Source organism: Canis aureus, chromosome 2 (genome assembly GCF_053574225.1).
Source record: "Canis aureus isolate CA01 chromosome 2, VMU_Caureus_v.1.0, whole genome shotgun sequence".
NCBI classification, from domain to species: Eukaryota; Metazoa; Chordata; class Mammalia; order Carnivora; family Canidae; genus Canis; species Canis aureus.
Window position 1 is genome coordinate 46,865,469 of NC_135612.1, and position 15,009 is coordinate 46,880,477.

Sequence of the window (15,009 nt, forward strand, 5' to 3'; positions counted from 1 at the left end):
CTGTGTTTTACAGAGCTTAACCATAACTACCTCAACAATGTCTAATGAGGATTTAATGAATTCGTCTATATAAAGTGCTTAGAATAGTGCTTGGCACAGAGTAAATATTTAAGATAATGCTGTCTGGTTTTTAAGTTATTATTATTTCAATTATTTCACATTGAGTCATTATAGCTTTGAAAATATTTTACCACTTTTTCCTGCCTTTTAATATGTTGTTCTGGGGGCACCTGGGTGGCTCAGTTGGTTAAGCATCTGCCTTTAGCTCAGATCATGATGCTGGGGTCCTGAGATCAAACCCCACATTGGGCTCCCTGCTCAGTGAAGATCCTCTCCCTTTGGTGCTCCCCCGTTGTGCTCTCTGTGTGTCTCTCTGTCAAATAAATAAAAATCTTTAATAAAAAATAATTAAAATGTTGTTCTAAACATAAACTTGTATTTCACATTAGCAAGACACAAATACATTATTTAATTCACATTTCACAGCTTAACTTGAAAATATGCTAAAAAGCATTGCTTGTATATTCATTAGAAATATTTTAGCCAATTAGCATTTAGTTGATGTTATATAAATGTTTTTTAAACCTAGCTGGTTGATGGTTCAATTTTTCTATATCTTTGATGATTTTCTGTCTACTAGTATTACCTAGAAAGGAATGCTCAATTATATTGAGGTTTCTCAATTATAATTGTGAATTTGTCTATTTATCCTTCAGTTATTTTAGGTTTTGCTTCTGTATTTTGAAAGTTTGTTGTTATAAGTGTTCTATCTTCTTGCTGTTTAAATCCAATCTGACAATCTCTTTTAGTTTCTTCAGACCATTTACATTTAATATAATAATTGATGTTTGTATTATATTAAGGTTTCCCAATATATTTGGTTTGTTTCCACTGTTTTTTATTCTTCTGTTTTCATTCCTTGCTTTTCCTTCCTTCCTTTGCCTTTTTAGTATTCCATTTTAATTCAATTGTGATTTTGGCTATATTTCTTTTTTATAAAATTCCTATCAGACAAGGTTTTACTTTGATTTCAATCATGAACCATATTTTAAATAATTCAAGAAGAACTGCCTATTATATTTACCACTTCGTCTGTTCTTGATATTACAAATGTCTTATGTCAGTTCCCATCTGTCTAAGAAATTTCCTTAACTAGTTATTTTATAGCAAGTCTGTTGACTTCAAATTCTCTTGGTTTTACATGATATGAGAAGATCTTAATTTCACATTCAAAGATATTTTCACTAAATCCTAGACTCTGCACTTTTATTTCAGCACTTTAAAAATGGTATGACATTTCCTCTGGCCTCCATGATTTCTGCTGAAAAATCTATCATTTGAATCACAGTTTTTCTACAGATAAGGTGTCACTTTCTCTCTGACTGCTCTCAAGATTTTGTCCTGAGTTTTAGGGAGTTATGATATGCTTGGGTGTGTGTGTCTTTCAGTTTATCTTGTTTGACGTAACAGATTCTTGAATCTATAAGGTTATATATTTTGTCAAATTTGGAAAGTTTGCAGCCATTATTTCTTGGAATACTTCTTAGCCATACTCTCCCTTCCTTCTGGGACTCCAATAATATAAACATTATGCCTTTTGTTATTGCCCAACAGTCCCAGGGTCTCTGTTCATTATTTTTCAATATTTCTCCTCTCTTTTGTTCACACTATAAAACTTCTATTGATTTACTTTCAGGTTTACTGATTTTTTCCGCTGTCATCTCCATTTTTTTAATCAAATTTATGTAGTAAGGAATTTGGGTGTGGGTAAGAGAGGGTAAGATAAGGAGACTCTTATTTTTCAATGTTAAAATTTCCATTTGGTTCTACTACATATTTCCTATTTCTTTATGGATATATTTCAATTTACCTTTTATTTCAAAATTCATGATTATTCACTGGAGCATTTTATTAATAGCTGCTTTAAAATCATATTTTCATTTTTTTAAGATTTATTTATTCATGAGAATACACAGAGAGGAGAGAGAGAGAGGCAGAGACACAAGCAGAGGGAGAAGCAGGCTCCATGCAGGGAGCCTGACGTGGTACTCGATCTGGGGTCTCCAGGATCAGGCTCTGGGCTGAAGGCGGTGCTAAACCGCTGAGCCACCCGGGCTGCCCCATTCTGAACATTCTTATAAAATCCTTTGCCTTATTAAATCTATGGAGAATGTTGAGATTATTGTCTTGCCAGGCATTTGATTTGATTACCTTCTCACCATAAATTCCAACCCACATTCTGTGAGCTGATGTCAATGTTGTTTTCAAAAGTTATGAAGGGCCATTCAAATCTGCTCTGGGTACGCCCCATTCGAGGTCACTCTGAAACTTGCATGAAATTCTATTCATTAACTACATTCCCAAACTAGATGGTATGCTAATCATGGTCAGATACATGAATGTACAGGTTATAGTGAGTTCAAAAATTCACAAACATTATGGAATCGTTTCCTGAGCCCCTCTTCTCAGCTGTCTTCCCTGATACTCTCTGGTTCCAGAGTACCTTTTCATCACTCCTCTAATCAGAAACAACCCACTTCTGTGATGTCACACGTAGTGGAAGGGTTGATGCAGATTAAAACAAACAAAATAAATAAATAAAAAGAAAAGAAAAAAAGAAACAATGATTTAGCCCCGCCCTCAAAATTACAGCTTCACAAAATAGGAAGGACATCCCCCTCACTCATTGTCTTGGCTCCTGCTCTTTTCTACTGTCAGCTGCTTCTGTGGCTGTTGCCTTGGCCACAAGATTGCCAGGGCATGACAAAATGGGAGAAAAGAGAGATGAAAAAATGGGGGATTTCTCCCTTCTCTCTGAATTTTAGGACTTTTCTTTTCTATTCCTTAAACAAGAACTAGAGGGTGTCTCTTGGGTTTCTCCATCTGCTTCCAATACTGACTCCTAGATTTTGTTGTTGCCCTGCTGTTTAAATTTTAAGTAGGCTCCATGCCCAACATGAGGTTTGAACTCACAACCCTAATATCAAAAGTCACATGTTCTACAGATAACCCTTTGATATTGACTCCTAGACTGTGGACTGCATTGAATTCAGAGGTATTGGCAGAGGAGGTGGAAATAGTAAACTCACCTCTAATTCAATGGTATTTCAATTCTGGTGTTTTCCCTCATCTGCATGATTATATTTACTTTTCAGAGACCTAAACTAGCTTCACCAAGGTTTTTTGTTTTGTTTTGTTTTGTTTTGTTTTGTTTTGTTTTGTTTTGTTTTGTTTACCCTGGCTTAATATCTGTGTTCAGTGGGCAAGGAAAGGTTTGAGTGGTTTTATTCCATTTTACCTGAAACCCAAACTCTCCTAGTGAGTTTTGCAAAATCATCCCAACCCTAATTTCCCCACTGTGCAAGTAAGTACAGAATGAGATGTACAGAACTACAAACATATAAATACTAAAATATGTGCCCAGAAGAAAAAAAGTGTTCTTAGAGGGGTGCATAAAGCTAATACACTGTTGGCCCGTGGTCTCTTTGATGCTTGAAAATATTATCCCTCCAATTAACAATGCATTTCTCTGAATAAAGAAAGTCTAAAAGTAAGAATAAACTCAAGGAACAGTTAGGTTTGAAGAAAAAGCTGATGAGATAAATCTAACTATCTGGATATTCAGTTTTCCCCACCTCAAAGAATATTAAAAAAATAAACATATTTGTTCCATTTTTCTACCTACATTCATAGGTTATTATCATAATGTCCAAAGAGTTACAAGTTACAGTCAACCCGTGTTCTGCAAACTATCAGCATCAGGAGCAGAATCTCTTCACAAAACGAGATACCTGTGCTACCCAACCTGATAAAATTGAGCTTTCATTTACTGAACGAACAGAAGCATTCTGTTTCTTCAAACCACTAACGGCAGGATAAAGTCTTTACAGGAAACGGCCCAGAGCCCAGAAGCCTAATGGAAGTTTCATTTATTATGGTTTTAACCTAGACATCCCCCCGCTGGCTGCTAGCAATTGGCCAAATGGAAAGAGCACAGCAAACCTTTTACACGCCCGCCCAAAAGTATCTGATAGAACCTGCACCAAAACCACTGTGTGAATAAGAAGCACTCAGAAAAAGGTCTGAGAATGACAACAGCATAAGTGATTATTATGCATATTATTCAATAGCAATGATGGACACTGCTTCTCAAAGATCTCCTTTAGGTGTCAATACTAAAAAAAGGGTATGTTTTTACAATCTAAATATCAAATGACATAGCAAGTAGTTACTATTAGTCAGAATGTGTCATTACTATCTTTGTAGTTAACCATTAAAATGTTTTTATTACCAGAAGAAAGAAAATTTCATATCACATCCTGTTAAATTGGGGAGAAAAAGAAAAATTTAGACGAAATTCAATAAAAATGAAAGTCTGACAGCATAGACTCATCCTATGGGAACACATAAAGGCAAGTAACATTCTGTGGAAGGATTATTTAGCATTCTGATGGTATGGGGATAAGACTCTTTACATCTGGGATCCCTGGGTGGCGCAGCGGTTTGGCGCCTGCCTTTGGCCCAGGGCGCGATCCTGGAGATCCGGGATCGAATCCCACGTCAGGCTCCCGGTACATGGAGCCTGCTTCTCCCTCTGCCTGTGTCTCTGCCTCTCTCTCTCTCTCTCTCTCTCTCTCTCTCTCTGTGACTATCATAAATAAATAAAAACGTAAAAAAAAAATAAAAAAATAAAAAAAAAGACTCTTTACATCTGACTATACTTAATTGTGCTTGTAGTAGAAACAACTTCCTCACCACAAAAATGTTAACTAAGTGAGACTATCCTTATTAGGAAAATCTCTCCATATCAGTTTCATGTAAGAAAAAGAAAATGCATCTGCTTTTAAAATAAATCTGCCTTTTTCTTCCCCCTAAAATGCAGCTTCCAATCAATCATTCAACTTGCTACTAAATCTGTAATCCAACTGAGGGAGAAGGAATCATTCTACAAATCAGATGTATTACTAAGTATATCATCATAGAGACAGAAACCCCTCCGAAATTAAGATCAACCAAAAGGACTGGATATATTTTTTGATTCCACTACATATGTTCTTGGAAAGAAATAAAATGCATTAACAGAGAAGAAGTTCCTGTCTCCTCTGGTTAAGGCCAAACTCTGCCCAACTACTTGTCTCTTTAAAATCTCATCTATAGAAAAAGGTCCCAGAATTTCTCCTCTCTTTATCAGTCATTTATAATTCATACTCCACTTGGAGAGGAATAAAAGGAAGGAGAAGGGTCTGAGGTCTCTCAAGTGTTCAGATCCTTGGACTTACACTCTTATTCCAAGCTCTGAAGAATAATCACAATTGTACACTCTCTCTCTCTCTCTCTGAAATGACCAGAATGAGTTTAACCAAAGGTATACATAATTTTTAAATGAGCCCTGGGAAGTTAACATTCCATTCAACAAAAGAATAATCATTGTGCAGAAAAGCACAATAAGCAGGTCTGAGATGGCTGACTTCTTAATTCTGCTTGCAAGGTTAGCCCTTGGCTGGCATCTGGGAACCTAAGAATTGGAAGGTTTCCAATCACCCTAACTGACAAGGACCCATTGTGAGTATAAGAGTGACTCATTCTGTCTAAATTGTACTTGCAAACAAACATGTATTTCCTTCTAAGACACTGGAGTTTTGGTACATGCTAGGCAGAAAGTGTCTATGTGACCAGTTCCCAATATAAACCCAATAGAAAAAAATGTCTCTATTGAGCATCACTGCTAGACAACATATCATGTGTTATCACAATTCCTATCTGACCCCAATGGGAAGCTTGTCCCTGGTTTCCTCCAAATTTCCTGTGTATACTTTTCCCTTTGCTGGTTTTGTTTTGTATCCTCTCAGAGTAAATCATAGCTATAAGACCAAATACTGAGTCCAGTGAGTCCTCCTAAAGACCCACCAAACCTGGGAATGATCTTAGGGACCCCCTCAGTTGGAACTTCAAATGTTTTAGCATAAGTTGCCATAATGGACAGATTTGGAAGAAGTAGAAATATTCTAAATTATTCTGATTTATTCCTTACCAAGAGTGAAAGAGAACAAAGCAGGGAAGAAGCAGAAGGAGGAAAAGGTACAGCAGCAGCAGCAGGAGGAGGAGGAGGAGGAGGAGGAGGAGGAGATGGAGAAGAGGAAAATCTTATTACAGCATTGAAATTTTAAAAATACAAGCAAGAACAGACTGGAAGCTCAACATAAATACGTTGATGGGTCTTCAAGGGAGGTTGAGAGATGAACAACAGTTGATCAAATCTGTGGTATTCTATGGGCCATGTTTAACTGTGAACAGCATACAGCAACATTCAAGAGGAACCAGAAACCCAACTTTCTGGTTAAAGTGGTGCTCTGGCAGCAAAATGGAACCGGGTTCATGTTGGAACACCTTGCAGGACATCTCAATATTATCAGGGAACACAGAGATCACGTGGGCCATTATCTTTCCCAGTGCTTTCTACCGTATGTCTTTTAATTAAATGAAATCAGCTTAGAATTCTAGCAACTTTCTAATTCTCTATAGTCATGACACGAGTATAAACACTGGCTTTTGGAGACCATAAATGCAAATTTCTTTAGCACACTATAGTTCACTTTAACTGACCCTAAAGAAATTAAGTCAAGTAAAAAAGCTAATTAGTAACTTACTCCTATATCAAGTACCATGAACTTCTTTTCCTACTTATGGCTAATTGTATTATCATATCCCTTGGTAGGATCCAGGGAGGTCATATCCATCAAAGTGTTCTGCAAACATGAAATAAATAGTGTGGGGGGGGGGGGTGGTTACAACATTATATCACTATATTTACCCTAAATCTAATATTTCCTGGTTTTTCCTGCTCTAAATAGTTGTAAAGGCCTTAGACCTTACTTATTGCCCTACCTGATTTTTTCATTCAACTCAGTCCACAATAATTTTCGGACCTCTGGGTTAACTCTATTCAAACATTCTCAGCCTCGGTTATATGTTCCCACATCCACTCCCACTGCTGTCCTTTTAAACTCAGATTTCTTCAATGTGTATAGAAAGTCATAGAACATACTAGTGACACACCTTATGGAACAAAAATTTAAATACAATTATATTTTCTGTGTGCTCCTCTCTGATGACTCTCTCTCATCATGCCCTGCTGGAAGTAATCAGTATTCTAAAACTGTATTTATTCTATCCATGTATTTTGTTATATATGATTTAAGGATAAACAGAATACTACTTTTCATGATTATAAACTTGATTTCTTACATATTTTATATAAGTGGCATATTATTTCATGCTTTTCAATCAACATTTCCTTCAGGAACTGTATCCACAATGATAAATGTAGCTTTATTAAAGTTATTTTAAAGGTGGAATACTATTGTATTGTTAGAAGATGCTATAATTTATTTATTTTCCTGCAGATGTATATTTAAGATGCTTACTCTATTTTACTACTAAAAATAGAGTTAACCATACTTTAAAAACTATACATAGACTGGTCTTCTGGTGCTAATGTTAGTTTTTCTCAGAGTTCTTCTCATGAGCTCTGGACTCCCCCTCTAAAAGTGGTTAGAAACATGTGAAGAATGGTTGTTTCAATGACCATGGTCGGGGGCATAAATCATACAGAGTGGGAGCAAATCAGAGTTATGAAAGGTATCCTATCCTACAAGAGACTCGTCCTGCCCAAATTACCAATAAATCTCATTGAGAAATACCCTTTCTCAGAGTGGAATAGTTGACTCAGGTTTTATGTATCCTAAACTTGACTAGCTAGTATTGCCAAACTGTTTTCCAAAGTAGATATATTAATTAATATACCCAACATCAGCCAATGAGTTTCCACTGGGCAATGTCTTTGCCTGTACCTACCACTGCAAGACTTTTTTAATATTTGCCAATCTTAAATTGTGATAGGGGACCCATTATTCTATCGGGTTGACAGCTTAGTTTTCTCTTATTTGAAACAGTACTTTAAAATTTTTGATAATAATTCTTCCTTAGTACTTTCAGCTGTGAAACTCTACTCAATATGTAACTTTTAAAAACTTTTTTTATGTGGTATCAAGATTCACATTTGAAAAATTTTGGTGAGTTGAATTCATCGATTCATCGATTTTTTTTACATGTTGTGTTTGTGCGGCATGTGTGCAGTGGGTATGGTTTAAAACCCTCAGGATCACTAATATATTTTTTATATATTTTCTTGGAAAAATTCTGAAAATTGACTTTTTAATTTTTTAAAAATTTAAACAAATAAATTTAAACAATTTAAATTGTTTAAAATTAAACAATTTTTTTTTAAATTTAACAATTTTAAATTTTTTTTAAAATTTAACAATTTTAAATTGTTTTTAAACAATTTTTGTTTTTAAACAAAAAACAATTTTTTGTTTTTTTTAAATAATAAGTAAACAATTTCCTTATTTTACTTATGGTTTACTTATGGTTTGAGAAGAGGGTAAGATTTTATTTTTTATCTACGTACATAATCAAATTTCAAGGAATCTTTTTATTGATAAAACCTACCCTACCTCCTAGTGATGTATAAGGCCATCTCTATTAGATATATAATTTCCATATATAAGGTGTATATCTGATTATTGATACTTGTGCTAAAATCACAAAATCAATAACTATAGGTTTGGTATCTAGCTGGGTAAGGTTCCAACCTTGTTGTGGTTCTTCAGATTGATTTCTTTTTTCTCTGCTCTCCCGTGTAAATTTTAGAATTCATTTGTTTGACTAATACTCTTAACTTCCAAATAAAATTGTTAAAAATTTTAGTTGGTAGTTGCTTTACAAATTAATCTGAGGACGGCTTTAAGATGTCATTATTGGGCAGCCCCGGTGGCGTAGCGGTTAAGCACCACCTGCAGCCCAGGGTGTGATCCTGGAGACCCAGGATCGAGTCCCACGTCGGGCTCCCGCATGGAGCCTGCTTCTCCTTCTGCCTGTGTCTCTGCCTCTCTCTCTCTCTGTCTCTTGTGAATAAATAAATAAAATCTTTTAAAAAAAAAGATGTCATTATCTTCCTAACCATGAATATGACTACTTTGTCTGTTTTTGTAACAGACTTTATTTTTTAGAGGAGTATTTGGTATATACAATAACTATACAAAAGTACAAGAGTTCCCATATATCCCTTCTGCTCCCCAATACACAAAATTTCTCCAATTATTGCCATCTATCATTGATATGGTATATTTGTTACAACTGATGAAGTGTTACTGATATATTATTATTAACTAAAGTCCATAATTTGCCCTAGGGTTCACACTTTGTTTTGTACATTTCTGAGTTTGGACAAATGAATCCATCATTACAGTATCACACAGAATAATTTCACTCCTTTAAAAATTCCCTCTGCTCCACCTATACATTTCTCCCTTCCCTCCCCCTGAGCCCCTGGCAACCACTGATCTCTTTATTATCTCTATAGTTTTGTTTCTTCCAGAATGTCACATAGTTGGAAATATACACTATACAGATTTTTCAAACTGGCTTCTTGCACGTAGCGATATTTATTTATATCTCCTCTATACCTTTTTGTGGCTTGAGATAGCTCATTTATTTTTATTGCTGAATAATATTTCATTTTATGGATGTGCCAGTTTGTTTATCCATTCGCCTCTTGAAGGACATTTCAGTGGCTTAAAATTTGAGGCAATTATGAATAAAGTTGTTATAAATGTTTGTGCACAGATTTTTGAGCAAACATAAATTTTTAGCTGATTTGGGTAAATACCAAGTAGCAAGATCATTGAATCATATAGTATCTATAACTTTTAATAGCCTTTAATTGATCATGTTATACATATATACACATATATATTTGTGTGTGCGTGTGTGTATGTATATATAAATTTTCATAATAGGCAACTTATGACATATTTTGTCAAATTAATTTATAGGTACCAAATCATTTTATAACTATTGATATTTGTATTATATTTTCATTTTGAGTAGCTGGTATAGAGGAAAACAATTGACTTTTATACATGAATTCTAATTTCTACCATTTTATTGAGGTCACTTATTAATTCTAATAATTTGTTTATAAATTATAATTAATTTTGGTTTTCAATGTAGACCACTAAATTATTTTCAAATGAAGACAATTTTATTTAATCTTTTCTAAAGCATCTATTTTTTTTTTCCTTTATGTGCTGACCAGGGCTTCTAATTCAATAGGTAACAGGATATTGGTAATATATTATATATTATTCATCCTATTGGTCTCACAAGGGGTTATTAGTTTACTAACTCTTCTTTGTTGATTTCATTTATTGATTCTTGTTCTTATATTTACTCCTTCATTCTTCCTATACTCTCTGTGTTTGATTTTTTTTTTAATTCTTGACAAAATTTGATACTGATTTTTGGATTATACCATTATTTATCCATTTAATGCTACAAATTTCCTTCTAAGGACTGAGTGAGTTACATCAAACAAGCTTTGGTATATCATATGTTCATTGCCATTTAATTAAAAATACTTTCTAATTTCCATCTTAAGTTCTTCCATATGATACATAGGGTTTTGTTTTGTTTTGTTTTGTTTTAGAGGCATAGTACTTAATTCTAAAAAAGAAATGGGATTGTCAGGTTATCTTCACGTTATTTATTTCTATCTTAATTCCTAAGAATTAAGTCAGAAAGGAAAATCCATATGTTTTCATTCTTCTGCTAATGGGGGCTTTTTTATGGCCCAATTTATAGTCAATTCTGCAGTTCTTGAATTCTATATATGTCAATTAATTGAAGCTGATTGACTGTGTTGCTTAGATCTATGTTCTTCTGTCTTCTTGTTTTATCAGTAAAGAAAAGCTTTCTTCTTTTCTTTTCAGTACCTTTCTTGTACTAACAGTAATGACACTGAGTTAACAGAACTCAATAAAAGGAATGAGAGGAAGGAGTATATCAGGATTGAGTCCAGCCCAATTAAAAACTACTAGGGCTATTCACTCACAAGTGCATATTGTGCGATCAGTCTTGGTTTCTGTGTTTCAGAAGTTCACTGGAAAAGCCATATTGGTAGCAGAGTAGATGACTGTGAAGCTGAGAGATCAGGTCTAAAGACAAGATTTTGGAGAGACTGGCATTCAACTGTTGGCACAGTGATGGTTAAGTTTGTCAAGAAGAATGTGAAATGGGGCAGCACCAGTGGCTCAGTGGTTTAGCGCTGCCTTCAGCCTGGGCTGTGATCCTGGAGACCCAAGATCGAGTCCCGCATCAGGCTCCCTGCATGGAGCCTGCTTGTCCCTCTGCCTGTGTCTCTGCCTCTCTCTCTCTCTGTCATGAATAAATAAATAAAATCTTTAAAAAATAAAAATAAAATAAAACTATAAGCCACAAAGCACTAGTTATGTGGCCAATCCAAACTAAATACTGTAAAAAAAAAAAAAAAAAGAATATGAAATGGAAAGATGGCATGAGCCTGAAGGAACTCCAGCAGTGAACAGTCTTTTAGAGCAAGATAAACTTGCAAAAGGACATTAAAAAGATATAGCCAAAGAGAATGAAAAACAAAAGGGGGGGGGTGGTGCCACCTTATGACAACTAGACACCAAAACAGAGAAGATAAAGGAAGGGTATTTTATAGAGGAAGTGGTCAAGAGCATGAAGAGCTGCTTGCAGATAACACTAGTCCCGAAAGCATCCTTGTGGCGCAATGGAGCTTATTGGTAATCTTGGTATGACTTGCTGTGGGGGCAGGAGGGGAAAGAAAGCCTGACTGGGTAAGTCGTGAAGGTTGTAGGAAAGGAAAACTTAAAGGCAACAGATAAAATTAGGCTGAAGGGGAAGACAGATGTAGGCCAAGCTGAGGACACTTGAGGTAGATGGATGTAATCTTCTTGCTAAAGGCACATGCTTCTCTGGCTACAATGTTCAATCAATAATTATCTCTTGACGAAATTGCTCCCCACCATTTGCCAGTGCATACATGCATATGTGTGTGCTTACACACACTCACACACAATTGTCTTGATTCCCTTATCAGAATATTTCTTAATCTGCCATGGAGTTAGAGACCCAAATTTTAAAAGTCAAGCACTGTCTAATAAACAAGTGAATAAAAAAATTTTAAATCAAGCATTGTCCAATAAACAATACACACCAAGTGTTAAGAGAAAGTAATTTACTTCTTCACATACTTGAGTTTAATGACCTCATATTAAACCACACACACCGATCTCTTACCTGGTATCTACATTGCAAAACAACTGCCAAACCTCAAATGTCCTGCCTAACATTATTTTCACATTTAAAGGTTTCCTCATCTAGGAATTACCAGCAGAAGCAGAACATCTAAACTATCTTTAGAACATTACCGATGGGGGATAGAATTAGAAGAAGATGTTAATTTCCAGTAAAAATCATATCTCTCTTGAGTAAACAGCATATTGCAGCAGCCATATTAGGATATAAAAATGTAACAGAAAGGTAAGCCCAAAGACGGACATTAATTCAGAGCAAAGAAGGCCTTATACATATCTTCCTACACCATTTCTGGTGTGAAACAGAGCATGTTTAACAAACTGTATATACCGGTCAGCCACCAAATTGATATAAATATTTCAGAATACAAAGCAAAATATTTATTTTATTTAAAGGTTTTATTTTTGAGAGGTGGGGAGAGAGAACACAGAAGAAGAGGGAGAGGGAGAAGCAAACTCCCCGCTAAGCAGAGAGCCTGACATGGGGCTCAATCCCAGGACCCTGAGAATACGACTGAGCTGAAGGCAGACACTGAAGTGACTGAGCCATCCAGGTGCCCCCACAAAGCAAAATCTTTGAGAAATATGGCTGTACCTCTCAAAAGTAAGAAGAAACTTATACACAAATATCTATCTTTTAAAAAATAATATCTATCTTTTAAATAAACATCAATACAGTTTCTCATTGCCCTATTTTCAAAACACTAAGCCAGTAGTTTCTTTCATAACATAATCTTTCAAAGCATTCATAAGCTCAAGCCAACCCTATGTCAACAGAAACCTATTGTCTTTTCAAAGAACAATTATACCTCCTACAGAAATACAGGACAACTCAATAATTCTAATATGCTATGGACAATTTTATTGATGACTTCTACAGATTTGCAACCAATATAAAAACATATACTCAGAGAAAATCACATCATCATACTCTTAAAGCCATCTTATAGAAAAATAAAAAGTCTCATGCTTTCCTCAATTAAAAGTGAAGGAGGGGAACAGAGAAATCTGATTCTTAGACAACCTGATATCCACTATCTCTTGTAATGTCTGTCAAAATGTTTAGACAGGGAGATTCTAGTGAATAATTAATTCCATCATCTGGATGAAAAACTATTAAACTAGCAGAAAAGTATAACTTTATTATAAACACAAACAGCATATGTACCCACCAATTATGATCAACCACAATGTGCCCTTTTCCTGTGCTATTTTCACTTTTATTTATTCAGAAAATATTTGTGGGCATCTATGCATTGGTGGTATCACAGCACCTAGGGATACATCAGTGAACAAAATTGAGTCCTTGCTCTCATGAAACTTATGTTCTACTTGGAAGAGACAGGCAATAAGCAAAAATATATTGAATATGTTGGGTGATGGCAAGGGGAAAGAGCAAGATCTGAAGGGAAGGGGTGGCTGCAGACAGCCAGGCTGCTATCTTTATATTATGGATCAGGAAAACCCCCCTTGGATAAGGTGATAAGAGAACAGAAGAAGGGAGAGAGCCTAGTAGATGCACTCAGGGGAAGGACCTTCCACACAGAAGACAGACCAAGTGCAGAAGGTCCAGAGCAGGGCAGATCTCCCAGAAAGAGAAACAGGAAGGAGGCCAGGGTAACTGGAGCACAGCCAGAGAAGGGACTGGCAGGAAATGAGTTCACAGGAGAGCAGGAGGTCCTTGTGTGCCACTGTGAGGACACTGTGTTTTACTCTGAGTGGGTTGAGAAGCCACTAGAGGGTTAGAAAGGATGCCAATGATTCTTTGCTAGTTCCTTCTATGTACTGGTCCTGTGTCTACTGTTTTGCATACAACCTCAGCAATGCTCAGAGTGATCTTGTAAATACATATTTTCACTCCAATTTTACAGATGAGGAAAATGCAATGTTTTCCATTTCACAGAGCTGCAAACTGAAACCCAGGCTTATCTCAGATTTTCTCAACAGAAGCCACTACTGGCATTCGGTCAATACTTTTTTGCATGGGACTGTCCCATGCATTGCACAATGACAGTTATCAACCCCAGCCACTACCTCCCACATGCAAACAATGCCCCTTGTCACTGTGACCCTCAAAAACATACACATTTTCAACGGTCCCCAGGAAGGACCTACCTCCACTAGCTGGAAACACAGTGCAGTCCCTGCCCACTCCACCACCTTGCTCTCCTTCGTTTTATCCTGCTTGCGAAAAATAGGCAATTGGAACAAAATTCCTAAGAGGGATGGATGCATTAATTTTTTTTAAAGGATGGATGAGTGAAACACTTTCAAGTTGACTATTTTCTCCACTGAAACCATGTATTGTAGACATCCTCCCTGTTTCAAATTCTAAAACTATGTAACTCACATATCACAGCTAGAACACAATCGTTCTGGCCAGAGGACAATATTCTTCAGGTTCAGAGTTGGGCCTTGAGACACCTTGGAGTAATTAAACAATTGCCTGTAGACCTAAGGATATAATGGGCTCTGTGTTATAAAATACTCAGGTGAGAAGATTTTCTTCTAAATGCTATGTATAACACCAATAAAAAATAAATTTATATAAAAAGAAAAAAAATAAATGCTATGTATATTTTTTTAAAGATTTTATTTATTTGACAGAAAGAGAGAGAGCATAAGCAGGGGGAGGGGCGAAGGGAGAGGGAGAAGCAAACCCCCCACTGAGGAGGAAGCCCAACATGGGGCTCGATCCGAGGACCCCGGAATCCGGACCTGAGCCCAAGGCAGATGCTTAACTGACTGAGCCATCCAGGCACCCCTGAATGCTAGGTATTTAAAATGTGCTTGAGAAAAAACTAAC

At 35.9% G+C, this 15,009-nt stretch overlaps 1 protein-coding gene across 7 annotated transcripts in view; it reads right to left on the reverse strand.

Moving 5' to 3' along the window:
• Positions 1-15,009, reverse strand: part of MCTP2 (multiple C2 and transmembrane domain containing 2) — a 245,520-nt gene that overhangs the window by 197,394 nt on the left and 33,117 nt on the right. For 2 of the 7 annotated variants that reach the window (XM_077870949.1, XM_077870898.1), the window contains exon 2: positions 192-373. The exons of the other annotated variants lie outside the window; for them this stretch is intronic. The gene's annotated coding sequence lies outside the window, so the exon portion shown is untranslated. The remainder of the gene's footprint in view (positions 1-191; positions 374-15,009) is intronic. 7 annotated transcript variants of the gene reach the window in all.